Genomic DNA, 5,000 nt, shown 5'->3' with positions numbered 1-5,000 from the left:
ACTCCCTGACTTCTCTTTCTCCCCAATTCCCGTTGTCTTTCTCTCCTCCTCATTTCTTCATCTGTCTCCCCCACTCCCTCTTTCCTCCTTCCTACTGTCAGACTCCCCCCCCCCCCCTCCGGTTTCAGCACAAGTTGCACGACAATTTCTCGGATCCTTCGCACGACATCCTGTCCGCCCTTCTCTCTCTCTCTCTCCCTCCTCCCTCCCTCCTCTTGTAAATATTTATCGCTCACACAGCATCCAGGCCGAAGGAGAGTGGAGGAGACACACGCCGAAACATCTTTTCGTTTCACGCTCGTGCTTTTTATGATAAAGGGTGAGTGTGTAGTGTGCTTGATTTCGTGTCGTTTTGTTTCGAGTTCATTTCTTTCCGTAATTAACTCGTGTGTCTTGGTGGTTATTGTGGTTCTGTTTTGGTTTTTATTTTTGGGTTAGTTTTCTGTTTTAGATGATGGTATTTCGTCATATGTATTGATATTTTTTTATTATTTTTGTCTTTTATGTATATTTATTTTTCGTTTATTATAGGTTCATTGCTTGGTTATTCTATCCCGAGTTTTTTAATATGAATTTTTTGGTCATTGCACATTCAGATGTATGGCAGTATCATTACAATAGATTGCAATGTTTTCTTAATGACCTTTGATTCTGGTATTTTGCTTTCTCTATTATTAATTGTGACTCAGAGTAGCATAATTTTATCTGTTAAAGTATGGTGCTTGAAAGTGAAGGTTATGTTACCAGAGTGACATTTCAGAGCATGGAAAAGCTGTTTTTATCATACTATTGGTAATAGACTTTCATTTGGTTAGTATCCTGTAAATCAGTGGGATTAGAAAGGTATGGAGTGAATAGATGTGAGGGAATTAATAGTAGAACTAATTAGATCAGTGAAGTAAAAGGAGTCTGTTATTGTAAAGTTCAAGGGCAATGGAATTTGTGTCAGGTAGGCTTGGAATTTCTTGTATTTGTTCGATTGTGAAATGATAGAGGTAGAAATTGCCTTATTATTTTTATTGGTTGATGTGTCTATAAATATAAATAGATAAGTAAGATTTTCTCAATAAAGATAAATAGGGTTTATTTTAAAAAGAGAGTTCTCTGTGCATATGCAACTAGTTAGAGCTCAAACCATTTCAGTTTTTGATGATATATTGGTAGGGAATTTGATAATCTCTATCCTACCATGGAGGTTTGTTTGCGTTTGTTGGAATGTGAAGCGCGTAGGCTACAACACCGCCACATGATCACATATTTTTGGACTCAAAACATGTTGTGAATAATATGTAATAGGTATGTATTATAGTTGCGAGTATTAGTCTATTTCACTCACAGTGGGCTTTGAAACAGGAGATTTTTTCTCTTAACCCATTGCATACGGGTGTCATGATTAGGCTTAAAAGAAGGGAGTCATTGCGTACATGATGCGACATCAGGATCTACTCACAGTTTAAGCACACACACAGTCGTAAAGTAATGGCTGTAACGGCGCTAGCTTTTAGAGCAACAGGGTTCCAAAGTCAGCCTAAATCCGCATTTAGTGATGGATTTATGGAAACACATTGTTTGGACTAGTCTGTGTTACCCGGAGGGTGGAGAAAACCCTTTTCCTGTCCTTCTAATTTTTTGCTGGTGACGCTAGTGTCCTAGACCGCCTGCCCTGAAGACCAGTTAGGTCGTTAGGTGCCCCGTCCGCAATGGGTAAATCATATTAGCTTTTCTGTCCAGATCCGTCTGAAACTGAGTTTGATCTGTGATGGAAGCCATACAAACTCAAGTCAATAGTGTTGCATTGTCAAGTGACTGCCAAAGCCTTCGTGCTTTGCACTCTGGTAATGGAGAACATGTTTTTTCTACTGTTTTTTTTTTTATGTCAATCTATTGAATTTCATATTAATTTCTTTAGTGGATGTATTTCATGAAATAAATACCTGTAGGCTCCTATGACTTTGTTGATATATATATATTTTCAATTAACCCTTTCCTGACGGGGCACTCGCTACGCGAAGACCCCTATGCCGGGCGATTGCAATATTGCATTGAAATCGTCACACTGGCATGACGCCCCGGCATCGGGAGTTTGGCTGTGTCACACGGGTGTAACGCACCGTCGTCATAGGGTTAAGCATACGTAGGTATGACTACTTTTCTATAAATAATCTTTGAAAACCTATACTTAATGAAATAGAAACTCAAAAAAATTAAGGTAAGCAGCTTGACGTGGTAGGACTAACCTTGGAATGAAGTATGGTTAAGTTAGGTTGTTGGTTTGGATTTTTAGACCTAAATGCCCCCAAAACCGTGCATGCCAAGGCAGTGGGCGCTGGTGTTTTCTTAAAATTTACCTCTTTGGCAAATGAACCATTTTTCAGCTAACAATCTGGACTTATTAGTCCTGATAACAAGGGAAGGCATGAACTATGTCAGAGAAATTGTAGGGTAAGACAGGCTGAAGATTTATGAAAAAATGAAAAAAGTGGGAAAACTGAAGAAAAACAAAGTCAGAATAATTTTTTGTAATTGAAGCTAGGACCACATCCTCCTGAAACTAATTTTGTGATCGCCATGGCTTCCATGCCTTCAACAGAAAGGCCCCCAAACCTTCATCACATACATACAGCAAGATAGAGCATCGACTGGTTCCTTAATTAATGCTAAATCACGAATGCGATCTGCAAGCTGTGTCATACCAGAATATATGTTGCAGAGGTTTGTTGTCCTGTTGCCAGAGTACTGAAGGTACAGAGGCCACAGCAAGGGCTTGAGTAACTATGGATGTATCTTTGATAAATAACTGCAACTTGCTGCCAATTATTTTTGCAGCTAACTGTGTCATTTCTCTACACTTTAAAGGCATTATCTTATTGTTTCTCTATGTTTATCTTGGCTCAGTTTCAAAATTTACCAAGATTTTGGAAGAATTCGAAAAAGGAAAAGCCCAAGGCCAACTTTCAGATAGGAGGGAAGCCTTGGGTCTTTGCCCACTGGACCCCAGTTTGACTTGAAAAATCATGCAGTTCATACCAGGCATACAGTGAAGCCAGTATCAAAGTGAAATCGCTCAAACATAGTCTTAGTTGATAGGAAGAAAAAATGAACACACACATGGTTGTTAAAGGGCAATTGTCTCTTAGGATTATTGAATCTTGAATATCTTTTGGGATGCATAATATGACGTCTGTATATTTGTGTTGGGAATGAAGGCCTTTGTGCAAGGTAAGAGTGTAAAGAGCTCATAGACATTAAAATGAACAAAATTTGCATAGAAGAAAGGTTAGTTGATGATATAAAATTGTATTTTATATCAGACTTTCTGAAAGTTATACTGGAACTTATAGTAACATTGACCAGGAGTGCACATAGGTTTGATGACTGGAGTAATAGGAGTCTAAGAGGGATGTGGCCATATTAGAAAGAATTACCTTTAGATTCATAAGAAAATAATAATGCAATAGTTTTGGCTAATGCATCACATTGTAAGCTAGAGGAAGAGGAAATGAGATATAAGGATGATAAGGAGGAAGAGGAAGGAGATTGAACATATAGGGAGTGGGAGGTCGAGAAGAAGTAGAAAATGAAGGAAAAGGAGAAAGGACCAAAGAGAGTGGCACAGGAGGAAGGAGAGGGAGATGTTGAGTGGAATGAAAAAGGGAAACTGAGGGGATGATATGAATTTGACTTCTATGAATCAAACCTTAGTAAATCTTTAGGACCTTTCTATTGAATATAAAGATTAAGTTCAATATAGATTCTCTTGGAACTTGCTGAGATCTGTGATGGAAGGCCTGCAGTCATTAGTCAAAACCTGATTGTACAATATTATTGAACTCTCCCCACAACCTCATTGCTCCATTCTCCAGTGAAATCAAGCAAACCTTCACCCTATATGTCCTGGAGATAACACTCTTATAACTTATTCACTGGCATAGAATTTAGAGGATTATTTAGAATTTCCCCCTTTTATGTCTTCAAAGTTAAATTGAGATGAATTATTTTATTTTAGTTTAGAGACTGAATAGCCATGCAATTTACTGCTAGTTTTGTAATATTCTATAATTTGGAGTTTTGGATGCATGTGATAGCACTATTTTATGTCCAGTATATTAGGGACAGATTATAAATACTGTTGATATGTGAAGATAAACTGTTTGATGATGAAATGATATTGTGTGTATATCTGGGGTTCATTTTATAATTTATTACAGTAGTATAGGTGCATGTGAGTTTGGCAAGAACAAGGTTGGAAATTATTATTTTTATCTATGATCATTACCTGAAATTTCTGGCTCCCCATCAACCCATGGGTGGCATAGAACTATGTTTTTGATTGCACTATACCTACAGTTACAGTTTGATATGTTGGTAAAAATGATTTGATAATTGACAGGTTGGCAATGGTAATTATATTATATAAAAAAATGTTCAGACAGGGTATTTTCAAGTCCATCTTTGTTTCAGTAAGAAAACAAAACTAAGTATAGTAAATAGAGGTGTCTGAACTATGATAATTAATCAAATGCACCATTAGACTTTCAATTTTTCTTTGGCAGAATTTTATTGTAATGTACCAACATTCTATGCATATTACTGTCTACATTTTAACCAGCCAATTTTAATTCAAATTTTTGTGTGAAATTTGATGATGAATGCATAATAGTTTCATCACCATATCTCCTTCATCAATACCTTTATTCAGGTTATCAGTTTTAACTTATTTGAATATTTCTTTTACAGTTTTCCATGGGTATGCTGTGATGTCTGAGCACTATGTCTGTGCTAACTTCTATAGATCACAAATAGAAGAACTGTTGTACAGAGAATGTGAGTATAACCAGCATATATGGTTTCATGAATATCAAAGAATGTTAGATTATTTTTTACTGTGAAAGAGTATGAGTATGTGTGTGTTTTAGAGACTAACTTTTTGTCATTTGTCTCACCCTTTTTTCTCTTTTTTTCTCCCATTTTTAACAGCATTAACCTGTAATTGTTATTGT

The 5,000-nt window shown here is 36.7% G+C and overlaps 1 protein-coding gene across 4 annotated transcripts in view; it reads left to right on the top strand.

Moving 5' to 3' along the window:
• LOC122259966 (beta-1,3-galactosyltransferase 5) overlaps positions 1-5,000 on the top strand; it is a 17,111-nt gene that overhangs the window by 1,424 nt on the left and 10,687 nt on the right. Inside the window, exons 1-2 of one of the 4 annotated variants that reach the window (XM_043026976.2) lie at positions 114-319; positions 4,738-4,824. The gene's annotated coding sequence lies outside the window, so the exon portion shown is untranslated. Of the gene's footprint in view, positions 1-113; positions 320-1,273; positions 1,297-4,737; positions 4,825-5,000 lie in introns of those variants that run through there. The other 3 variants (XM_086531454.1, XM_086531465.1, XM_086531459.1) reach the window with 3 other exon arrangements.

The sequence above is a fragment of the Penaeus japonicus genome, unplaced genomic scaffold (genome assembly GCF_977035675.1).
Source record: "Penaeus japonicus unplaced genomic scaffold, GWHDUDI00000001_assembly GWHDUDI00000003, whole genome shotgun sequence".
Lineage (NCBI taxonomy): Eukaryota > Metazoa > Arthropoda > Malacostraca > Decapoda > Penaeidae > Penaeus > Penaeus japonicus.
Note: the sequence above shows the minus strand (reverse complement) of the source record. Positions and strands in the feature narration are given on the sequence as shown.